Source organism: Hypanus sabinus, chromosome 7 (assembly GCF_030144855.1).
Source record: "Hypanus sabinus isolate sHypSab1 chromosome 7, sHypSab1.hap1, whole genome shotgun sequence".
Taxonomy (NCBI): Eukaryota; Metazoa; Chordata; class Chondrichthyes; order Myliobatiformes; family Dasyatidae; genus Hypanus; species Hypanus sabinus.
The window spans coordinates 66,479,892-66,505,645 of record NC_082712.1 but is presented as its reverse complement, the minus strand read 5'-3'; positions in this window follow the sequence as shown (position 1 = coordinate 66,505,645).

Here is a 25,754-nt window from a genome sequence, read left to right as displayed (position 1 = left end):
GATTGTGTATATGGATTCATTGCCCATTTAGAAATTTTATTGCAGAGAGGAAGAAGCTGTTCTTAAACCATTGAGTGTGTATCTTCCGGCTCCTGGACCTCCTGGTTGATGATAGAAATGAGAAGAAGGCATGTTCTAGTTGTCTAGGGGCCCTAATTGGTGGATGCCACCTTTTTGAGACATTGCTTTTTGAAGATGTTCCTGATGCTGGAGAATCAGGTGCCCATAATGGAACTGTCCAGCTTACAGCTTTCTGAAGTGTTTTCTGATCTTGTGCAGTGGTCCCACCATGTCAGATGGAGATGCAACCACCTAGAATGCTCTCAATGCTACATCTATAGAAATTTGTGAGAGTCTTTGGTAATATTCCAATTCTCTTCAAACTCCTAATGAAATACAACTGTTGTGGTTCCTTCTTTGTAATCACATCAATATATTGGACCCAGGATAAATCTTCAGAGGTGTTGACACCCAGGAACTTGAAACTGCTCATACCTTTCCATTGCTAATCCCTTGATAAGGACTGGTGTGGGTTCCCTTGACTTCCTCTTCCTGAAATGCACAGTCAATTCTTTGGTCTTACAGATGTTGAGTGCAAAGTTGTTGCTGCAACACCACTCAGCCAGCTGATTTATCTCACTCCTGTAACCTCCTCATCACCATGTGAAATGCTGCCAACAATAGGTGTGTTATTGGTAAATTTACAGATGGCCTTTGAGCTATGCCTAGCCATACATTTGTGGGTGTAGAGATAGTAGAGCAGTGGACTAAGCATGCATTCTTAAGATGCATTGGTGTTGATTGTCAGCGAGGAGGAGATTTAATTTCTGACCTGCAGTGACTGTGGTCACCTAGTGAGGAAGTCAAGGATTCAGTTGCAGATGGTGGTATAGAGGCCCAGGTTTTGGAGCTTATTGATTAGTATTAAGGATATTAGTCGTGATAAATGCTGAGCTGTATTCAATAAGCAGCAGCCTGATGTAGGTATTATTATTGTCCAGGTGATCCAAGGCCGAGTGAAATGCAAGTTAGATTGCATTTGTTGTAGATCTATTGTGGTGAAAAGTTACAGCAGGCCCAGATCCTTGCTTAGGCAGGAGTTGATTCTGGCTATGATCAACCTTTCAAAGAACTTCATTCCAGTAGATGTGAGATGTATTACACAACACTAGTTGAACAAAAGATCAAGATTAAGGATTCATTGGCTGAGTGGTGTAATAACAACCTGTCACTCAATCTCAATACGAACAAGGAATTGATTGTAGACTTCAAGAGAGGGAAACCAGAGGTCCATGAGCCAGTATTAATCAGAAGATCAAAGGTGGAGAGAGTCATTAATTTTAAATTTCTGTGTGTCACTATCTCAGAGGACCTGTTCTGGACCTATCATATAAATATTATTGTGAAGGAAGCATGACAAAGCCTTTACTTCCTCAGGAGTCTGCAAAGGTTCAGCATGTCATTGAAAACCTTGGCAAATTTCATAAACTGTACTGACTGATTGCATTACAGCCTGGTATGGGAACACCAATGCCTTTGAGTAGAAAATCCTACCAAAGGTAGTGGATTCAGCCCAGTACATCATGAGTAAAACCCTCCCAACCATTGAGCACATCTTTATGAAACGTTGCTGTGGAAAAGTAGCATCCATCATCAAAGATCTTCAACAGCCAGGCCATGCTCTTTCTTGCTGCTACCATCAGGTAGAAGGTACAGATGCCTCAGGACACAGAGCCAGGTTCAAGAACCGTTATTACCCCCAAGCCATCAGGCTCTTGAACAAAAGGGGGTAACTACACTCATTTAAGGACTCTATTATATTGTTATTTTGTGCTCTTTATTTATATCTGCATTGGCTCAGCAGTTTACAGTTTACAGTTACTGTTCTATAGATTAGCTAAGTATGCCCGCAGAAAAAGAATCTCAGGGCTGCATGTGGTGACACGTACGTACACTGATAATAAATTTTAATTTGAACTTGGTTCAAGTGAAATCTGTTTATCAATCCTTTCTGTTCTTAGGTGTACACTCAAGGACCACTTTATAAGGTACAGCTGTACAGCTGCTCGTCAACATAAATACCTAATCTGCCGATCGAGTCGCAATGACTGACTGTGGAATGATTGTTGGTGTCACAAGGGCTGGTCGGAGGATCTCACAAACAGAAGAAATTTCTGGAATTTCTAGAGTTTACTGAAAATGGCACAAGCATGCAGTGAGCAGCATTTCTGAGTTAAAACAACTTGTTAATGAGAGAGATCAGACGAGAATGACTAGACTGGTTTAAGGTGACAATAACTCAGATAACTACACATTACAACAGTGGTATGCAGAAGAGCATCTCTGGATGCACAAGTTGATCCTTGAAGTGGATGAGCTACAGCACCAGAGGTCAATGAAATTACACTGTGGCTACTTTACTAGCTACAGAATGTACCTTATAAAGTGGCCACTGAGTGTAATCATCCAATTTATTTTACTGTGCAAGTTTTTCTTGGTGTTATTTTAAGTGTGATGAGGAAGAGAAAATAAAGTTAATGCTATTTTTAAGATGGTATCTTACTGAATTTTAGGTTTCTTAGTTTCAAAGGAAAAGCTTTCATGTAATGATGGGAGGAAACCTTGAATTGTTATACTAACCATTTAGATTCTTAAATGGTGAAAGTATTTATTTTGCATATCATGAATACTGAAGGAAGTTTGCAATAGAGCTGACACTTTAAGGAAGTTGGATTTTGTCTGCAAATAAAAAGAAGTAATTCAAAATCTCTAAAGACAGAACACCTGAATAAGGCTATAATAATGGGAAGATCCACTAATGAAGAAAGCATTGCTGGTACCTAATAAGCTCAGATAATGGAAAGAGCTAAGTTGATGATATGAATCTGTACAAAGTTGGACATTTTTCAACCATTACATATGGGACATCAGAGTATTGTGAACAATGCTGGCACAATGCTCCATAAGGTATGATGCCAAGTAAATGAGGTGGCACATATTAAACAAATTCACTTGCTTAAAATATCAACAGGTAAAGGCGTTACAAAGCAAACTGGGTGGAAATGGTGAAAATCCAAATGGCTCCTGTGGTGCGATGGGAGCAATATTCTACAGCTGAGAACATTAACACAAACTCCTAGAGGTCCATCAGTTTGGCCAGAACCATTTGTGTCATTGGCCCTAGCTTTCCAAATGGTATCTGCACACCAAGATCCTTCTTAAGCAAAATCAATGTACAACTTCACCCTAAGATCCACTGGAATGTTGACCAAAGGGACTTATGCACTGTAGAAGTATCCCAGTTCCAAGAAACAGAGTAATAGTAATGGAAGAAATACTTCCTGTTTGTTTCCATTAGTGGCCCACAAAGTGTATCAGGAATGTCAGTGTACAAGGAGCTAATTCTCAGTAGAGTCCTACATCTTAAAGGCCGTTGCCTTTCCAACTGGTTTTTATAGCAACAAGAGTTAAATGTGAAGGAAATCTTGCATGAATGAAAGGAAACTGAAAGGTTGCACGAGTTTCAGTTTGAAGGAAAGAGTCAGATTAGTTAAATTAATATATGGACACTTCTCATGTCTGAATATTTTTTCTAAAGCTTTTTTTTAGGATAGTTTATAAATTCTCTTATTCTTCCTATGTGCCTTTTCTATGTAAACTTCCTCTGTGTACAAAGGTCAAAATATTTGAGTCATGTTTTGGCTCTGAACTGAACTGATTTAAGTTGATTTACCGATGACGAATGAGACAGCAATATAGCATATAAAACAAAGCACTCTAAATATGAGACCAATTACATGGGTTAGTTTGTCTGAATTGCAAAGTATACATGAATTTACTTACTCAAGCTGATTGCATAAGTTTACTTATTTTTAATTAGACGCTGTTACACAACTGCAAAAACTATTTGTAGGGCTCTTTTACATCCAGAAAATATATTCTTGTAAATGTTTGAAAAGTGCAATTGGATCTACTAATACTTTGAATGAAAAGACTTTAAACAATTCTAGTAATGTTTCTTTTATCAGTTTTACACTGCAATCCTCTTATAATAGACTAGTGGGAATGCTTCATGTAATAAGAATAAAAGTATTGAAATAGGCACTTCTTCCAGGGTTTTTGAAGTAGAATGGCAAATGTGAGTTGTTTATGATTTGGGACACATGTTAGTGGATAATTTTCATGTGGACATTTTAAGAGTCCTTGCCCAGAGATGAGAGAACTGTTTTTGATCAACTGATTACCACATCATACTACACTTAGAACCATTGGAATGAGAGGGCAAAGGTCTCTGAATCCCAAGTTTTAAATAAGGCCACTTTAAAACCACAGAATTGTTTATGTGGGATCACTTGTGCAGCTTGATATTGAGATCTTAATGAGAGAAAATATGAGATGTCATAACAAGCAACCAGCAAACAGAAACACATAGTGCACTTACACTGAAGGATTGACATTCACTGACATTTTACAGAAGTGTCACTGTTAATATAATGTAGGAAGCTGCCACAGGGAAACTTTTTAACCCAACTAGCTTAATCACCAGAAAAACATGGGGGGGGGGGGTGGGTGATAATCCGGTTGTCCACGTTGTTCTAGATACTGTCAAGATACTAGACTGTTGAAGCTGAACTCATCCAGGTGAGTGGAACCCATTCCATCACACTCCTGTCTTGCATCTTGTAATTGGTGGAAACATTTCGGAGTGTCGGGAAACATCAGGCAGAAAACATATTCAGCATCATTAGAGCATGGCTAACACCAGAAATGTCAGACGTGGCAAAGCAAATAACTTATGATACTCTCAGGGGTAATTTCATGTTGAGTGTAATTGGAAATTGTTCCCTGCACAATGTATTCCAAGTAAAATGTTAAGGATCCAGTCTGAACACTGGGTCAAAGGAGCTCTGCTGATAGCTCTGGAACATGACAGCCCTTAAATTCTACCTTCTTTCACCTGGTCATGTGGGTTTTGAACCAGCCCCTCCCCTAATTGGACTCTCACCAATTACCCACTTATCTCCTCAATAGCACCCACCTGTTTCTGTTCTCGCTCATTACCCCGGTCCACTTAAACCCTGCCTCGACTCACACTCTCTGCCTGTTTGTCCCAGTCCTGAACTGAGTTGTTCCAGCCTGTGATAGTGGCTACTGACAATGGAAATGGTTGAATTCTGTGTTTCTGGATTCTGCCTGTTTGGAACCTGATTCTTGCCTGAAGCACCCGTAATCATCTGTCCTCGCCGGACAGCCTTTCCTGGGTAAGACCTCCGCCTGCCATTCTGGCTTTGTGCCTGCCTCCTGGTGTTGAAAGACTGTTGCCCCTGTGACCACTAATAAAATCCTGGTAAAAGAACATTCATTGGTCTGCACTTGAGTCCTACCACAACCGGCCCCTCCTGACATACAATCATTCATATGTCTGATTTGCAAATGGAAAACATACACTTGAATCTAATTCCTAGGAAAATTTTGCAAATAATCTGCAGATCACATATCTTGGTAAGATGAGCAAAGAGACAGATTTTCATACCGAAAGCCCACACCTCTGAGTAAATACTTCCCAGTTTAATAGATTTTTAAAACACTGGCATACAAGCCCATATATCTCACACATACACACCACTACAGGGGGTTGAGAATGCCTGATTAATGAACACATCTACCATGAAAATAACTTCCTATAATATTATCAGAACCAGGTTTAATATCACTGGATACATTGTGAAATATGTTTTTTATGTTGCCCTACAAATGGCAACAGTGGTTTCCTCTTTCTCACCTTCCACTTTCAGTAATTGTTCTCTTTTATCAAGCTTGTGTTGCTGATGCCATTCATTACTAATCTGTACAGAAATATTTTCTGTATCAAATACTTGTATATTTTCCAACTTTCAGACAAAATCAATTGATGGACATCTGCATGTTGCAAATATGGACATTTACAAACAATAGAAACAAGCTAACTTATTTCATGTAACATGTTTGAAGTGCAAATGGAATGCAGAGGGAAATTATACCACCTCAGCTTTCTTCAATAAAATATAGATTGGAGTTAAAACTTTCGTACTGTTACATGATATCAAATGGAATCCTATTCAAATCACAACCTGGTTAATTAGGTGGCAGCCCCTTTTAATCTGTTCTATTGCACCTAGTGTGCGCAAGTTTACCAGGTGTAACAAATGAAAATTGAGGTATTTTTCTTTTTATCATTATTTCACATTTCATTTCAAATCCACAAAGTGGGATTGTTTTGAAGCTGTGTTGCCAACAGCAACAGGTAGTTGCTGTGGAAACAGACAGAACTAAGAGGCTGAGAATGGGCATTGCGATGAGCACACTGCATGAAGAAGCACTGGGCTTTATAGAATGGCATGGATGAGTAAGCCCCAGGAAAATAACTGTCAGACAGTTGCATTTGTGATTGAGAGATCAGTGATCGTTTTAAGTGCTATCCATAATTTGGAGAAAAGATCCCTCACTATTTCTGAATTTGCTTTACTAAAATGGAGGAGAACAATAATAGTATGGAAGAAAAGATTCTTCCTTTTGCTGGGTCTATATTTTATGGATTCAGTAGCCATAATCTATTTCTTTATATGATATGTAGATTTGGAGACAAAAGCACATTTAATGCACATTTCTAAATGCACTTGATAGTTTCAAACTTTTTGAGTGTAGCTGGAAAACCGTGAGTTGTTTATTTGTGCTTTGCCAAGGTGGAATGCTTTTAGGAAGTCAGAGGGCGAGATTTATTATTTTCCCTGGGATTCATGACCATTCTCTAAGATCCATATCTTCATGTGATCTTTTCACACCTTCACTCAGTCTCCTGGTGCTGCCTGATTCCACATCAACCACATTCTGCTGATATGCTCTTGTAATTGGGCAGAGAGTTCCCCCTCACCCCATTTGACCCACCCCTCCAAGTGTTGTTGCTCTTGGTAATACTATTGAATGTAAAGTTGGTTAGACATTTCTTGGAGTCTTTCCTTTATCAGAGAAAGTTATTACCTGATATTAGTGAGGCTGATTGTAGCATGCTACTGGTTTAATATCTATACCTCTCTGCAATTTAAAACAAGCTTCTTTTCCGTTTCCCCAAATTATGGCAAAGAACCTTCATCCTGAAACATGAACTGTATTTCACTTTCCACAGATGTTGCCTGAACTTTTGAGGGTTCTCAACATTTCTGCATTTATTTCAGATTTCAGCCATCTGCATTTCTTCATATTTACATATATTTTGTAGTCTGCCCTAATTTACATACACAAATTTATCAGTTGAGAAAATCTACTAAAACACTGCATGCAATTAATTTCAAACATTGGGGTGTAAGTGTTATGCTGTGAGTAGTACTGTAACTAATTATAAAAACCTGTAATAATTTACATTTATTAATTACTAATTTCACAGTAAGTTTTTGTCTGCAGTTCACCAAATACAAAAAATGACGATAAGATGGGATATTTGTAATTCCGTCTGATAAACTATATTAGTAGGCTATGCTAATTTGAGTTACTTAGCGTTAAAATTAAATTAAGGACAAAGGGAACACATTTTGAGCACTAGAAATGAAAGATTTCTTCAGGTTGAAGTTTGGAGAATGAATTCAAACGCCTGAAGGCTAATACTTCAAATGTATGTAGAATAATTAGGCACAGTTTACATATACAAATTGAAGTCACTAGAAATATGGTTGAAATACTTTCAATGGAAAGATTTACAATGTTAGCATCGTGTCATTTTTAGCACAACAAAATAATAAACTGAGTAAGACTCACGCAGAGCATTAGTGAAAGATTTGTAAGGGAATTCAACCTTTTGAATGATTTTGGTAGCAGCAAAACTTAGCTGTTCTCTCAAATACTTTACCATTTCATTTTAAATGTGGCTATTCCTACAATTATAACAATTGCTCCATATTGAAGCCCAGTGTCAGGTGAGAGTTTATGATTAACAGTAGCATTTAACCTTCTGCCTTGAATTCATTAAAATAGAGCAAAAGTGAATGACCTTCGCCCAATTGCACTCGCCCCCATCACTGCAAAGTGCTTTGAGAGACTGATTCTAGCACATCTGAAATCCTATCTGCCCATTACCCTGGGCATTCTTCCATCCTCATCAAGATTGTAACCAAAGGACAAAAGCAGGCAAATTCAAAGCCAATTCATCATCAAAGTACCTATATCACATATACTATCCTGAGATTCATTTTCTTATGGGCATTCATGGTAAATAGAAGGAAACACAATGGAACCAATGAGAACCACTCTTGATAGAGATGGACAAATAGCCAATGTGTAAAAGATAACAAACTGTGCAAACACAAAAAGAACAGTAGACAGTGATAAAAATTCTTGTGGCAATACAAGCCCAGGTGGTTAGCACAAAAATAAATCAAAAATTCATAATAAAAGAGGATAAATGCAGAAACTGCCAAGCAAAGCAGAAACAATCCAACACGTCATAGAATCCATCAGCAGTTTAACTCAATCTAATTACTTACATGGGCAAAATCAAGTGGTAAACATCATTCACCAAAACAAACAATTCCACCTGAAAAACAGTCCAAGCAAAGCATAAATAAATATCCAAATAATGTCCAAGGACAAGGCATTTCAAACATTCTCTAACATCATGTGATAACTAGTTAATTGAAATTTACCTGTACATTCTCCGTAAGACCATTGCCTGCACGAAGATTTTCCAATAGTGGTACCTGTCCTTCCAAACTGGCTCTGTGAATATTTCACCACATTCTTTGCTGGTGTTTGCCATCCATCTCCATCCTCTCAATTTGCCCCTGCTTTCTCCAGAAAATGGCTACCCCCAATTCCTCTAGAATGTTCCAGGGCATTTTATTAGACAAAATGTTAACAAGACAAATCTTATTGGTTATTACAACAAGTCTAACTTAATCAACAGAATGACTTACTTTAAACTGCAAAAAAATGAAGTACCTAATCTTACCTTGTATTCTCACCTCAAGGAAGAAACACTCACTCACTTCATGTATGTATGTGGTCATCTTCCTCAACGTTGTAAATATAGCACTGTTGTTTAAAAATACTACAGGATTTGTTGAAAGAGATATGCTAGAAGTTATTCATATAGTTACATAAAGCTCTTCTTTTTCCACAAGATCTAATCAACAAAGTACTAATTTATGGTAATGCAATGCACCTATGAATGTCTTTGACAGTTTGCAATGCAAATTTCAGAAACAGTATTCTGCTATTTCTTTCTTTTTATTCTGTCACAGCAAGAACATGTTTCAGCACGAAGGGCCACCTTTTCAAAATGTGATGTCCAAATTCCTCATGGTCGGAGTTGATTAGGATTTTATGCCACCATTAATCGCTGCAGCACCAACCTGCTCCACCAGAGTTTTATCCAGATTTGCATCTAGCCAAATCAATTGAACGAGCATTAGGCTCCTGACCCATAGTGAATGCTATTGATGCCTATTTTAAGCATATGCTGCAGGTATGCTAATATCTTCCTGGCAAAATTGAAACTAATACATTCCCAGAGGTGGATGGGAAATAGACGCAGAAACCCACTACACATCTTCTTTAGCTCCACGTAAATTTTGCATCAAGAAATCAATTGTGTCTGGAACTTTAAAGAATCAAACTGTGTCATCTCCCTTCTCTAATCATTCTCCATTATTTCCATGAAGTATAGTTACAGTATCATAGTTATGGAATCATAGGAGGAAATAGGGCCTTTGCCTGTATTTGTTAATTTGAGCATTTCCCCTCATTTGCTCCATATTCTTCTGTACCTTTTCTAGCCACATATCTAAAGATAAATATTAGCTTTATTTGTCACATGTACATCAAAACATCAAAATGTACAATGAAATGTGTTGTTTGTGTCAACATTCAACACAGTCCAAGAATTGAGCTGAGGACAGCCTGCAGGTATCTCCATGCTTCAAAAACAGCACATTGCATGCCCACAACTCACTATTCCTAGTTGTATGTCTTTTGGAATGTAGGAGGAAACTGGAGCACCAGGAGGAAGCCCATGCAGTCATGGAAATCCAACACTGATCAGTGATTATTTGCTCTTTAAAGTGCTATGCTAACTTCTACAGTACTGCGCCATCTGTCCAATTGCCTTTTAAACATTATAATAGTACCGAACTCTACCACTTCCTCTGGCAGCTTGTTCCTGTTACGCATGTGGCCCCCTCCTTTTTGAGAATCGCAGGATCGCTATTGATTCGGGTCTGGGACCCAGGAAATGAGAGAGACACGCAGGATCCTCAATGTTTGGAATGTGTCCTGGACCTCCGAGAGACAAAGCCACGGTTAACGGCCGTTATCTCTTGGAGACGGAGTTGTGTATTGAGTGCTGTACGATTCATCGAAGCCCCCAGGCAATGAACCGAGGGGGGTTGGTGGAGGAATTGCATCATCCCAACCTGATTGACATCTGAGACCCTGTGAGTCAGGATAAAAGAGGGTCTGGGGAACAGCCCCTTCAGAAGCACCAGAAGAAATGCTAGAACTCCTGTAACAGCGTAATAGCGAAAGCAGGTGGAAAAGCCCATGTGCGTCCTTTTGCATTTGCCTCGGAATTGGTGGGTCTTGCCACAGAAGGACGGCTTTAGCTAACAACAAAGGGGAAATCAGCCCCCAACGACTGTTGAAGGATTGACATCATAAAAGGAATGGGCAAATTAAACCACTGTCTTTCTCTCCAACCAAAAGCTGCAGTTTGAATGAACTTGAGTGACTTTTATATTTCCATTGGACAATACATTATCCCCTAGACAAAGATAGAGCTATTTCTTATTGATTATTATTATACCCGCACTTTTAGATTTAGTATTGTTGACGTATATTATCTGTATATTTACATTGATATTATTTTTGTGTATTTTTATCAATAAATACTGTTAAAAGTAGTACCAATAGACTTCAATGGACCTCTCTATCTTTGCTGGTAAGTGACCCAGTTACGGGGTACGTAATATTCCATATACCCACCACCCTCTGTGTGAAAAAAGTTCAGTTTAAATCTTTCCCCTTTAAAGATAATGATCAGATTTCACCTTTTCCTATGCCCTCTAGTTTTAGATTCCTCTATCCTGGGAGACATCTGGTATAACACCTAACTTGTAAACAATTTGCTTGCAAAAACAGGACACTGTCTAATTGATCCATGTTGATATCTATTCTTTATGCAAGACTTCTCTCACCCTTTTCTCCTGACTATCTGTGTAGCAATCTATTCCTTTGTCTGAGAATTCATCTGACCCCCTGTGGAATAAGCTAATTCACATAATCCTGTTTAAATATGTGGACTCTGCTGCAAAGAAAGTGAAAACATAGTTGCGTATTATTTCAGATTTGCTTTGCAAACTGTCCAGAGGGAATATTTGATGCATTGCATTGCACTTACTGATATAATCCTTGTCCTTGTGGTGCAAAGGATTGCTTGATGAGACTAAATGAACACTCAATTGCACATGTTATAACCAATCCCACAGCACCTTTGAAAATTTCACAATATGAAGAAGATGATCACACATGCAATTAAGGGTGGTTACTAAGATTAAAATACAAGGCAAAACTGATGGACAAAAAAAGACCTTGAATTCTTGATGTACATTGGTAAAAATCTTCTCCTCTTGGACTACTTTCTTCTTCCTCCTCTTCCACTTTCCTTTGGAATTGAGGATGACTTGCTTTCATCTAATTTTAGGAGCTCTTTGGTGATTGCTGAGGCCAATATGAGGAATATATTCTCTACATAGCTGAGGCAGGAGGTGCCTGATGGGTCATGAAAGTGGGTAGTTTGAAAAAGAGTTCACTCCAAAAATCTTGTAAGTATCAAATGCATGGATGGACCCAAAGTTTTCAATATCATCTTGAATGCTTCTTCATATTATAGTCATGCAGCTGTTGTTCTCAGGAATCCAGCTGCTTCTGTTAGGCACATTATTTAAATTGTCATGATCTACTAGCTTCCTGTAATGACATACACCTTCACCTGTACAATAAATCATTGTGAGAAATAAGGACTGTTCCTGATGTGGAATAATGGAGGTGCTGAATTTCTAAAATTTTAATATAAATGATACTTAGTGATAAAAATTAAAATGCTGGAATTATACAGGCAACATCTGCGCCAGCAACAGTTCACCTCTCACAGTTGCTTCCTGTCTTGCCCACTAATTCCAGTATTTCTTGTTTCTTTACAAACTCACAGATATTCTGTTCTGGAGTTTATGACACAGTTTAGAGAATCAGTGTGATTCTATTTTTGTCATGCTGAAATTTGGTTATATAAGTGTAATGCCCTGGTTAGGACTTTTACTGCTATTGCTGTAAGGTATTTCATTTATTAGTTTTCTGTAGAACAGCTGATAGCATGTCTGTGTTTCAGGGAAGATCAGGGGCTATGATGTTCAGCTTAGGAATGATGTGTCAGCCAATCAGGATGGTGGACTTGGAAGAAGGCTTTGGAGAGAGGTGGGCATGGGGAAAGATTTGTGACCAACACTGTTGGGGTTAGTGTGTTTTTGACAGGAGCTGCAGAGAGGATAGTAGGGAATTTGGCTGAGGATGTCATGGGAAGGTGTGTCCCTGTTGCACAAGGAGCTTTGTGCAGATGAATGGCTTCAAGTAGGAAGGGCCAGTACTCCCGAGAGAGCACCTGTTTTTTTCCAAGATGGATTTCGAGCGATGTTCGGGATGTGGTGTGTGCTGTCACACAGACTGTGGGTTCAGCGCATGAGTTAAAGATGACTCCAGTATGAACCTCAACTTTATGTCCACATTTGGATTGGGTTAACTGTAATGGACCCTTATATTTTTTTTCCATTCCATTTTCATACTGTTTGATAAAGCTGACACTTGTAGGTATAGTTTCTTTATGATTTTATGCAGTGTACAATTGATTATTTCTTGACAACTAAAAATTTTGTATGTGTATGGGCAGTATTTATGCAGCATTGACTCAAATCATAGCTACTTTAATCAGACTATCATGATATTCCTCTTTGGTTGAACCCCAAATCATATTGACCCTAGACACCTATTATTTATGAAAGGTAGCATTCTCACACTGAGCCCCATGGCTGTTAGTGGGTCCAGAAATGAGCCAAGTTTCCATACAAACCCATTGAGGGTGATGCACAAGCAATATAAGAGTGTTCCCTAATTTAACATCTTCTGATCTTGCCTATATTATTTGTTGCAATGTCCAAGGAGGATTGTAACCCAAACCTTATTTACATTTGGAGACTGTGTTATTAATCCATTCTCAAGACATTGCAATTAATTATTGCCTCCAGTTCAGTTTCCAAGAGAACGTAACTAAAGTCAAATTTCTGTGTTCAATTGCTAACTTAGATCACATCGTGACCAAAAGTCAGCCTGTGCTTTCCTGAAAAGGTAATACAGTGAATGCCCCGCCCCGGCAAATCAACAAGAAGCCAACTGCTTAACCTCACACAATATATTGAAGATGGTTTTGAGCAAGGGATGGTAAAGGATGCTGTTTTTGTAGACTTGTCAGCAGCTTACAGTACAGTGAACCATAGATGACTCCTCTGCAAGATCCTGGAGATGACAAAAGATATTAACAGAGCTGTTAGAAAGTATGCTTCAGAATGGCCGGTTCTATGTGGAACTAGGTGGAAGCACAGCAGGCGGTGTATTCAGAAGAATGGTCTTCCTCAGGGAAGTGTGCTTTCACCGCGGCTGTACAACATCTACACGAATGACCAACCTATAGATCACGTCACATGCCGTTTTATATCTGCTGATGACTTATGCATCACTGCCCAAAGCACTGATTTTAACACCGCGGAGAAAACGCTTTCTGAGGCCTTGGAGGGACTAACATCCTACTATGAAGAAAACCACCTCTGTGCAAACCCATCAAAGACGCAGGTTTGTGCATTCCACCTCAGGAACCGTGAAGCCAAACGACAGCTTGAAGTGACCTGGTGTGGAGCAACACTGACGCATTGCGAGCACCCTGTCTACGTTGGAGTCTCCCTTGACAGATGCCTCACTTTCAAGAACCACATCAATAAGACAAAGACAAAAGTGAGCGCACGAAACAACATCCTGAATAAGCTCACTAACACAAAATGGGGAGCAAGCTCGAAAACATTGCAAGTCAGTGCACTTGCTCTTTGCTATTCCACTGCCGAATACTCCTGCCCTGCATGGGAAAGACATACTCAAGCTAAGAAGGTGGATGTTGTTCTGAATTTAAGCTGCTGACTTATCACAGGTTGTTTAAAACCAACAAACACCAACAGCCTATATATCCTGGCGGGTATCGCTCCCCCTGATATAAGAAGAACAGTAGCCAGCAAGAAAGAACAACTCTGTCAGACATCAGATGAGAGGCACCCTCTACGTGGTCATACACCGACACCCAGCCGCCTAAAGTCAAGGAAGAGCTTCATGAACAGTGTTGTTCCATTACAATAAACCCCATCTGAATCACCTTGTGGAAAGACTGGCTCGCCAGTCTCAAACAACCCCCAATGATGGAAATTCCACCGGATGAAAGCCTTGCCCCAGGAGCTAATGGCAACCGGGCAACCTGGAAGTGTCTCAACAGCCTCAGGACTGGTGTAGGTCATTCAAAGGTGTCACTAAGCAAATGGGATATACAACCAGCCTGACAACTTGTCAATGTGGAACTGTCACAAACTATGCTACGTGCAGGCAGGTTTAGAAATAGCAAGATAGCACAGATCAACATGTGGCTGGTACAGGAGGGAGGGCTTCAGATTTATAGATAATTGAGCAGTTTTCCAGGGCAGTTGGGACCTGTTCCAATGGGACAGTTTACATCTGAACTGGAAGGAGACAAATATTCTTGCAGGTAGGTTTGCTAGAGAGGCTCCAGTGGATTTAAACTAGATACAACGGGGGGAGGGGAATGTTTGCACCATTAGAGATAAACAGAGAGGAAGAGGTGGCGAATTCCTTAAATGCATTTATTTTAATGCTAGGAGCATTGTAAGAAAGGTGGATGAGCTTAGGGCATGGATTGATACCTGGAAATATGATGCTGTAGCTATTAGTGAAACATGGTTGCAGGAGGGGCATGATTGGCAACTAAATATTCCTGGATTTCATTGCTTCAAGTGTGATAGAATCAGAGCGACAAAAGAGGGAGGTGTTGCATTGCTTGTCAGAGAAAATATTAGATCTGGTGCTCTGGCAGGATAGATTAGAGGGCTCATCTTATAGTGGTCTATTATAGACCACCTAATGTGGAGCAAAAATTGGAGGAGCAAATTTGTAAGGAAATAGCAGATATTTGTAGTAAGCACAGGATTGTGATTGTGGGAGATTTTAATTTTCCACACATAGACTGGGAAGCCCATACTGTAAAAGGGATGGATGGTTTGGAATTTGTTAAATGTGTGCAGAACAGATTTTTGCAGCAATACATAGAGTACCGACTAAAGAAGGGGCAGTGTTGGATCTTCTGTTAGGGAATGAGATAGGTCATGTGACGGAGGTATGTGTTGGGGAGAACTTCGGGTCCAGTGATCACAATGACATTAGTTTCAATATAATTATGGAGAAGGATAGGACTGGATCCAGGGTTGAGAATTTTGATTGGAGAAAGGCTAACTTTGAGGAGATATGGAAGGATTTAGAAGGAGTGGATTAGGACAATTTGTTTTATGGGAAGGATGTAATAGAGAAATGATTGTCATTTAAAGGTGAAATTTTGAGGGTACTGAATCTTTATGTTCCTGTTAGGTTGAAAGGAAAGGTTACAAGTTTGGGAGAGACATGGTTTTCAAGGGATATTGGAAACTTGATTCGGAAAAAGAGAGAAATCTACAATAAATATAGGGGGCATGGGGTAAATGAGGTGCTCGGAGAATATAAAGAATGTAAAAAGAATCTTAGGAAAGAAATTTGAAAAGCCAAAAGAAGATATAAGGTTGCTTTGACAAGTAAGTTGAGAATAAATCCAAAGGGTTTCTACAGCTATATTAATAGCAAAAGGATCTTGAGGGATAAAATTGGTGTCTTAGAGAATCGAAGTGGACAGCTATATTTGGATCCAAGATGGGGAGATTATGAGCAATTTCTTTTCTTCAGTATTCACTATGAGAAGGATATTGAATTGAGTAAGGTAAAGGAAACAAGTAGTGAAGTTATGGAAACAATAACAATTAAAGAGGAGGAATTACTGGTGCTTTTAAGGAATAGAAAAGTGGATAGATCTCCAATCCTGACAGGATAATCCCTAGGACCTTGAGGGAAGTTAATGTAGAAATAGCAGGGGCTCTGACAGAAATATTTCAAATGACATTAGAAAAGGGGATGGTACCAGAGGATTGGCGTATTGCTCATGTCGTTCCATTGTTTAAAAGTGGTTCCAAGAGTAAACCTAGCAATTATCGGCCTGTTAGTTTGACGTCAGTGGTGGGTAAATTAATGGAAAATATTCTTAGAGATGGTATATATAATTATCTCGATAGATGGGGTCTGATCCGAAGCAATCAACATGGGTTTGTGCGTGGAAGATCATGTTTGACAAATCTTATTGAATTTTTTGAAGAGGTTTCTAGGAAAGTTGAGGAGGCTAAAGCAGTGGATGTTGTCTATATGGACTTCAGTAAGGCTTCTGGCAAGTTTCCATGTGGAAGGTTAGTTAGGAAGGTTCAATTGTTGGGTATTAATATTGAAGTAGTAAAATGGATTCAACAGTGGCTGAATGGGAGATGTCAGTGAGTAGTTGTGGATAACTGTTTGTCAGGTTGGAGGCTGGTGACCAGTGGTGTGCCTCAAGGATCTGTATTGGGTCCAATGTTGTTTGTCATATACATTAATGATCTGGATGATGGGGTGGTAAATTGGATTAGTAAGTATGCAGATGATACTAAGGTAGGTGGTGTTGTGGATAATGAAGTAGGTTTTCTAAGTTTGGGGAGAAATTTAGGCCAGTTAGAAGAGTGGGCTGAAAGATGGCAGATGGAGTTTAATGCTGATAAGTGTGAGGTGCTACATTTTGGTAGGAATAATCCAAATAGGACATACATGGTAAATGGTAGGACATTGAAGAATGCAGTAGAATGGAGTGATCTAGGAATAATGGTGCATAGTTCCCTGAAGGTGGAATCTCATGTGGGTTAGATGGTGAAGAAAGCTTTTGGTATGCTGGCCTTTATAAATCAGAGCATTGAGTATAGGAGTTGGGATGTAATGTTAAAATTGTACAAGGCATTGGTAATGCCGAATTTGGAGTATTGTGTACAGTTCTGGTCACCGAATTATAGGAAAGATGTCAACAAAATAGAGAGAGTACAGAAAAGATTTACTGGAATGTTACCTGGGTTTCAACACTTAAGTTACAGAGAAAGGTTGAACAAGTTAGGTCTTTATTCTTTGGAGCATAGAAGGTTGAGGGGGGACTTGATAGAGGTATTTAAAATTATGAGGGGGATAGATAGAGTTGACATGGATAGGCTTTTTCCATTGAGAGTAGGGGAGATTCAAACAAGAGGACATGAGTTGAGAGTTAGGGTGCAAAAGTTTAAGGGTAACACGAGGGGGAATTTCTTTACTCAGAGAGTGGTAGCTGTGTGGAATGAGCTTCCAGTAGAAGTGGTAGAGGCTGGTTCAGTATTGTCATTTAAAGTAAAATTGGATAGGTATATGGACAGGACAGGAAAAGAGGGTTATGGGCTGAGTGCAGGTCGGTGGGACTAGGTGAGAGTAAGCGTTCGGCACAGAGTAGGAGGGCCGAGATGGCCTGTTTTTGTGCTGTAATTATTATATGGTTATATAACAGCTAGGGAATGATAATGAGACTATACATGTTATAAGATACCAATCTGACCATGTGGAATATTGTGTTCAGTGCTGCATTCCACACTTCAAGAAGGAAAGTAGCTTCAGAGACGATGCTGAAGAGGTTTACAACAAAAATGATTCCACAAATGAGTTGTGTGCATAGACAAGAGAAGTCTAGAAACAGGCTGGTTTACCTAAGATCACAGAACACTGACAGGAGATCTGATATATAGCACTTCATTATTCATTAAAAATCCTACAATATAAAAGCAAAAAGGTAATGCTGGAGCTGTATAGGGTATTGTTCAGACCACATTTGGAGTATCGAGAGAAGTTTGGATCCTTGTATCTAAGGGAAGATGTGTTGCTGTTGGAGAGATTCCAAAGGATGCTCACAAGGATGATCCTGGCAATGAAAATATTAACACATTCAGTTCAATTCAAATTTAATTGTAATTCAACCAAATATGATTACCCATGAAAACAGCCAAATGAGAGAGTGTTATTCCGGGGCCAAGGTGCAAAACACAGTGCCAACAATCACACACCGCCCATACAAGATAGCAGGCACATTTAAGATATCAGTAAAATACAGCCACACAAAGGAACATTCCAGACCCTGAGTCCATGAATGCCGCAGTTGACCATAATGCAGGTTGTCTTCTGTCAAGTGAACACTGGGGGGCAGCACCAAAGCCAGCTTGGATGCCACACCACACTGCCCCAGTGGAGGGCACTGGCTCCAACGTCTCTCCTCTGATTGAATGGTGAAGCACACTCAATGTCCTGAATGGCCTAATTCTGCTCTTGGGTTGTATGGCCTTATGGTTAGTGACCTGAATGAATGGACAGGGATAATCATGAAATCAGAATCAATGGCAATGTTCAAAATAGAGATCAAGAGAAAGGAAAGACATTACATAGCTTTTTGGAGATGACAAAGCAGTGGGAGCAGTTGCATTGTTTGAGCTGTTATCAACTTGTTGGGATGACTGACCTCTACTGAGATAGAACCATTCTGTGAAACAGCAATTCACTTCACTTCATTGTTTACTTTTTGACAATTACCTTAAGATTTTGCCCTTTGTTTAACTATCCCTCTTTGGTTAGAATACATTTTGTATTTTTCTTCTTCTTTCACCTTTTAATGATTTCCAATACCAATGTTAAATTTCCACATAACGTCCTCTGCTCTAAAGAGAACAAATCTAATTTCAGCAAACTCTGCACATAAGATATTCAGAATTGTTGTCTTGGTGATTTGTCTTAAGGATGACTGTAGAGGTTAGCTGAAAAGGCTTTGTCTAATTTTGATTTTAAATGTAATTAACAGAGTATTATAAGGTTTACCACAAGCCTTGCCTACATTCGCATCATGGATATTGGTTGCAAATAATTGTACTAGAAAACCTAACAACTATTTGTGAATCAATATTATGGCAGGTCCTTTTCAAGTATAATCAGTAGGCCTAGCAGCCAATTGAGATAATGTAATGAACAACAACAAAGAGGTTCTTGGCATTTTAGTACCAAATTGACCTCCATTTTGCTTGGTTATGAGATCAGCTTCATGCAACAAAATATAATTTCAATTGGCTGCCGACATGTTTGTCCTTGCCCTTGTGTACAATACCCTTGAACCTTCAGCACTTTTGACAAAAATGCTCCAGTTTTCACACTTTTATCTTCACTTTTCACAGGAACTTGAGCTTCCATTTTAACAGTGCATGAACTGACAACCGTTAAAACCTTCTTATTCCCAGGTAATTTTAGCACCAGTCAAAGTTTGCACTTATTTTCTTTCTCTGTAAGTTACAGTGCAGGAATTATTTTACTGTATTATTCTTCATTCTCATCCCTTCCTTAATTTCTTTCCTCACCATTCAGAATAAATGACAGAAAAAACACAATACCAATCTACTCTCAGGAAAGGCCAATACAGTGAGTAATTGACCAATCTGTTCTCAGAAGTGGACTGGCAATATAGATAGCCAATCCCAGCCCAGGATTCAGCAAATGGAGTGGCCTGTTAGAACACAAATGGATTAGGAGAAACCTATTGGTCAGAAAAGTAGCATTTCTTTATTTTTGCTGCCTCTTTGTTATATTCCCCCATTTTAGCCAACTTCTAAGTTCTTGATAGCTACTATGGAATAGGACATAGGTGGGTTTTTTTTACATTTGTCAGGCAACTTCCTTTGATAGTAGAATAGAAGGATCTGGAGGCCATACCAACATGCCTACCTGCTTGTGGTAAACCAGCTTACACATCAGGTTCCTCCACATACCCCCCCCCTCCCACTAACTAATCAAACTGATCAGTCTATCTTGATGTGATCACTCCACTTGCCTGCATTTTCTCTGTTGACCTTGCTCCCCCATGATTATTCCCATCCTCTGTTCTCTGTGCTCCCCCTCTGCTACTTGAAGCTGAAGGTTGTGCTATGAGGCTCATAGTGCTCACCCGGTGGTAGATAAAGGATGGGTGACAGAGTATGGAAAGACGAGGAAGACATGTGGAACCCTGTCAAAGCCCAGCTGTTGACTCTCTGACTTAGTTCAGGAAAACTAACTCCAGTTTCACTTCTAGAGTTCTTCACCTCTGCACCTTCCCTTGAATAATAAATGTTCGGGACTTGTGGGTTGCTGGTTAGAGAGGAGATTAACGCAATAGAAAGGAAGGACATTAGCCTGGAGGATGTGGAATCGATATGGGTAGAGCTGTATAACACTAAGGGGCAGAAAACGCTGGTGGGAGTTGTGTACAGGCCATCTAATAGTAGTAGTGAGGTTGGGGATGGCATTAAACAGGAAACTAGAAATGTGTGCAATAAAGGAACAGTAGTTATAATGGGTGACTTCAATCTACATATAAATTGGGTGAACCAAATTGGTAAGGGTGCTGAGGAAGAGGATCTCTTGGAATGTATGCGGGATGGTTTTCTGAACCAACATGACAAGGAACCAACTAGAGAGCAAGCCATTCTAGATTGGGTATTGAGCAATGAGGAAGGGTTAGTTAGCAATCTTGTTGTGCGAGGTCCCTTGGGTAAGAGTGACTATAATATGGTGGAATTCTTCATTAAGATGGAGAGTGATATAGTTAATTCAGAAACAAAGATTCTGAACTTAAAGGATAACTTTGAAGGTATGAGACGTGAATTAGCTAAGGTAGACTGGCAAATGATACTTAAAGGGTTGACGGTGGATATGCAATGGCAAGCATTTAAAGATCGCATGGATGAACTACAACAATTGTTCATCCCATTTTGGCAAAAGAATAAACCAGGGAAGGTGGTGCACCCATGGCTGACAAGGGAAATTAGGGATAGTATCAAGTCCAAAGAAGAAACATACAAATTAACTAGAAAAAGTGGCACACCTGAGGACCGGGAAAAATTCAGAGACCAGCAGAGGAGGACAAAGGGCTTAATTAGGAAAGGGAAAAAAGATTATGAGAGAAAGCTGGCAGGGAACATAAAAACTGACTGTAAAATCTTTTATAGATACGTGAAAAGAAAGAGATTGGTTAAGACAAATGTAGGTCCCTTATGGTCAGAAACAGGTGAATTGATCATGGGGAACAAGGACATGGCAGACCAACTGAATAACTACTTTGGATCTGTCTTCACTAAGGAGGACGTAAATAAACTTCCAGAAATAGTAGGGGACCGAGGGTCTAGTGAGATGGAGGAACTGAGGGAAATACATGTTAGTAGGGAAGTGGTGTTAGGTAAATTGAAGGGATTAAAGGCAGATAAATCCCTAGGGTCAGATGGTCTGCATCCCAGAGTGCTTAAGGAAGTAGCCCAGGAAATAGTGGATGCATTAGTGATAATTTGTCAAAACTCCTTAGATTCGGGATTAGTTCCTGAGGATTGGAGGGTGGCTAATGTAACCCCACTTTTTAAAAAAGGAGGGAGAGAAAAACCAGGGAATTATAGACCGGTTAGCCTGACATCGGTGGTGGGGAAAATGCTAGAGTCGGTTATCAAAGGTGTGATAACAGCACATTTGGAAAGCGGTGAAATCATCAGACAAAGTCAGCATGGATTTGTGAAAGGAAAATCATGTCTGGCAGACAGACAGTCAGACATACTTTATTGATCCCGATGGAGATTGAGTTTTGTTACAGCTGCACCAACCAAAAATAGTGTAGCAATATAGCAATATAAAACCATAAATAATTAAATAATAGTAAGTTAATCATGCCAAGTGGAAATAAGTCCAGGACCAGGCTATTGGCTCAGGGTGTCTGACACTCCGAGGGAGGAGTTGTAAAGTTTGATGGCCACAGGCAGGAATGACTTCCTATGATGCTCAGTGTTACATCTCGGTGGAAAGAGTCTCTGGCTGAATGTACTCCTGTGCCTAACCAGTACATTATGGAGTGGATGAATCTTATGAGTGACGAGTCTTAAAGGATTTTTTTGAAGATGTAACTAGTAGAGTGGATAGGGGAGAGCCAGTGGATGTGGTATATTTGGATTTTCAAAAGGCTTTTGACAAGGTCTCACACAGGAGATTATTGTGCAAACTTAAAGCACACGGTATTGGGGGTATGGTATTGATATGGATAGAGAATTGGTTGGCAGACAGGAAGCAAAGAGTGGGAGTAAATGGGACCTTTTCAGAATGGTAGGCAGTGACTAGTGGGGTACCGCAAGGCTCAGTACTGGGACTGAGACTAATGTGGATAAATGTGAGGTTATCCACTTTGGTTGCAAGAACAGGAGAACAGATTACTATCTGAATGGTGGCTGATTAGGAAAAGGGGAGGTGCAACAAGACCTGGGTGTCATTGTACACCAGTCATTGAAGGTGGGCATGCAGGTACAGCAGGCGGTGAAAAAGGCAAATGGTATGTTGGCATTCATAGCAAAAGGATTTGAGTACAGGAGCAGGGAGGTTCTACTGCAGTTGTACAAGGCCTTGGTGAGAGCACACCTAGAGTATTGTGTGCAGTTTTGGTCCCCTAATCTGAGGAAAGACATTCTTGCCATAGAGGGAGTACAAAGAAGGTTCACCAGATTGATTCTTGGGATGGCAGAACTTTCATATGAAGAAAGACTGGATCGACTAGGCTTATACTCACTGGAATTTAGAAGATTGAGGCGGGATCTTATTGAAACATATAAAATTCTAAAGGGGGACAGGCTAGATGCAGGAAGATTGTTTCCGATGTTGGGGAAGTCCAGAATGAGGGGTCACAGTTTAAGGATAAAGGGGAAACCTTTTAGGACCTAGATGAGGAAAAACTTCTTCACACAGAGAGTGGTGAATCTGTGGAATTCTCTGCCACAGGAAACAGTTGAGGCCGGTTCATTGGCTATATTTAAGAGGAAGTTAGATATGGCCCATGTGGCTAAAGGGATCAGGGGGTATGGAGAGAAAGCAGGTACAGGGTTCTGAGTTGGATGATCATACTGAATGGCGGTCCAGGCTTGATGGGCCGAATGGCCAACTCCTGCACCTGTTTTCTATGTTTTTATGCTTAGTAATAGATCCTCATAAATGTGTGGTGGAACATTGCAAGGGAAATTGGATTTGGGATTGCCTGTTTTTCAAGTCATTTTGTCACTTTTGTAATATATTAATACCATACAGGAAACTAATATAAAAGCAATAAATCTCAGAAAACACAGCAGGTTAAGACTGGAGTCTTCCCTCATCCCTATCACTTGCAATGACCTGATTACATGATTGACTGCTAGTTCCACAGAACCTCGGGGTTTTCTTTCAGTAGATAGCATCAACCCAGAATACCTTCCCTTATAGTGAAATGCTTTTATCAGAGCTTGGGAGGTGAGGAATTTTAATGTAACATGGGCAATAGGGTATCCTCCCCCTTTCGACTTAATCGTCATGAAAACTACTGGAAACAATCCAATGAGACATAACACCAAGTGAATGACTAGTTCACGTGTTTAATTGTAATACTCCTCTCGGGATCCATCTGCTGCCTGCACTGGAGAATAACCAGTTCACCGTCGCTGAATGCAATAACTCAGTGGCTGAATGTCTCACCTTCTGACTGCAGTAACTTTGTCCTGACTGTAGTAACCTTGGCATGGCATGCTAATTCTGTACTGGCTGCAGTAGCACTGTCCTTCCTTCAGCAATTCTGTCTCTCTGCAGCAGCCAAGTCCTGAATGATCTACCTCAGCCCTGCGTGTAGTAACTCTTCCTGACTGCAGTTACTCCATCCTCACTGCGGCTACCTGGCCCAGCTATATCACAACAAATAAATCCGTCTCTCCCAATCCAGTTTCCCCTCAAATGCTGATCTTAGCCCAGTCTGGGTATCGTCAATTTGTCAGGGATGGTGGGTGTACACACACACACACACACACACGCACACACACGCACACACACGCACACACACGCACACACACGCACACACACACACACACACACACACATACCACCCCCAGTCAGAGCTTCCTAGAAACTGGTTACTTCATAGCATCCTGGGAAGGTGAACCAGAGCTTTACCCAGTCTATCTCAGCTACTGCAGAGTGATTGAACTATAGGGTAATGTAATAGGTGGAAAGATACGTATAATTCAGAATGACCGACTTTGAGTTGGGGTGCACTTTGAAGAAGCTGTGTGTGATGTCATAACAACGAGAAGTTTTCAACTGAGCTTTACATTCTGCATTTGGTTGAGAATAAAATTAGTTGTTATGGTTTCCCTTCAGCTTAAAATGCCTCTGCCATTTTATTTACGAAAACCTACAGAATAACCATTCAAACCTTTTTAATGTAGACAAGACCCTCCAATCACTAATGTTTTGACTCTTCACTAGTGAAGAAGCCAGCTGATACAAAACTGTTTTATGAATCACTGAGTATGTCTAGAAAGTTGCATAGTCGCATCAAGACAAGATAAAATGGACTCTTGACCTCACAATCTTCCTCATTTGGCTTTGCGCAATATTGTCTTGTGTGCATTTCACTTTCTCTGTAACTGCGTTCTCCATTCTATTATTGTTTGCCCCACACTCTCTCAAAGTACTGATGTAATGAAATGATCAGCATGGATGGCATGTAAAATAATTTTTCACTGTAGCTCGCTACAAGTCATAATAATTAAACAATTTACCAACTTACTCTTCAGAGTGATTTTCGGCTGACATTTGAACTACAGTATATCGAACTAGATTTGACTGCCCAAGTTTTAAGTGCAAATAATCTGTCAACTCGTTATTTAGAAGCCATCTGTTTCGCTGGCATTTAGTAAAGGAAATCTGCCATCTTCTTGAGAGCCTATTTGTGACTCCAGACTCGTAGTAGTATATCTGACTCTAATGTTGCTTAAGAAGCTACCTTGTTCCATTTACCAGCTCACCACATACAATACCTAAATGTGTTACCAGAAGAACAAAAAATGAAAAAAAATCACACTGCTGCTTGGAGGCGAGTAAATGTACGTCACTTTCAAGCAGTAATGCTAGATTAACACAGGAGGTGAATGGATTAATAGATATTTCCACAAAGAAACTGACTTCATAAATAGCTAATTAGGTAAACCATCAATTTTTGGAGCACTTCATTGCAGCATTTCACAGCAGGAACAATTACAAATTATTGCAGAGAAACAGTGGCCTGATTAATGAACAACTGCTTTGCCCATAAGTATGTTATGGTCAGGATTCTGCTAGGATGAGGATTTTTGTAGATAAACTACCCAATTTGTAAATCTGTGCACCGCAGACCATTTAAATCATTCATTCCATTAATCTGCCTCAACAGAGCATGCAGTGTATTGACAGAGTAACAATAAAAGGGATATTCAGTTAGCTCCATAGGAAGTTAACTGCACGGCACAGATAAATTGATGAAAGTATTTGTCATTGCTTTCTTCACTAGAACAGCTAGACAAAGTTTGCAAAAACATGACCAAAATACTGAAGGACACTATAACAACAGTTTAAGATGT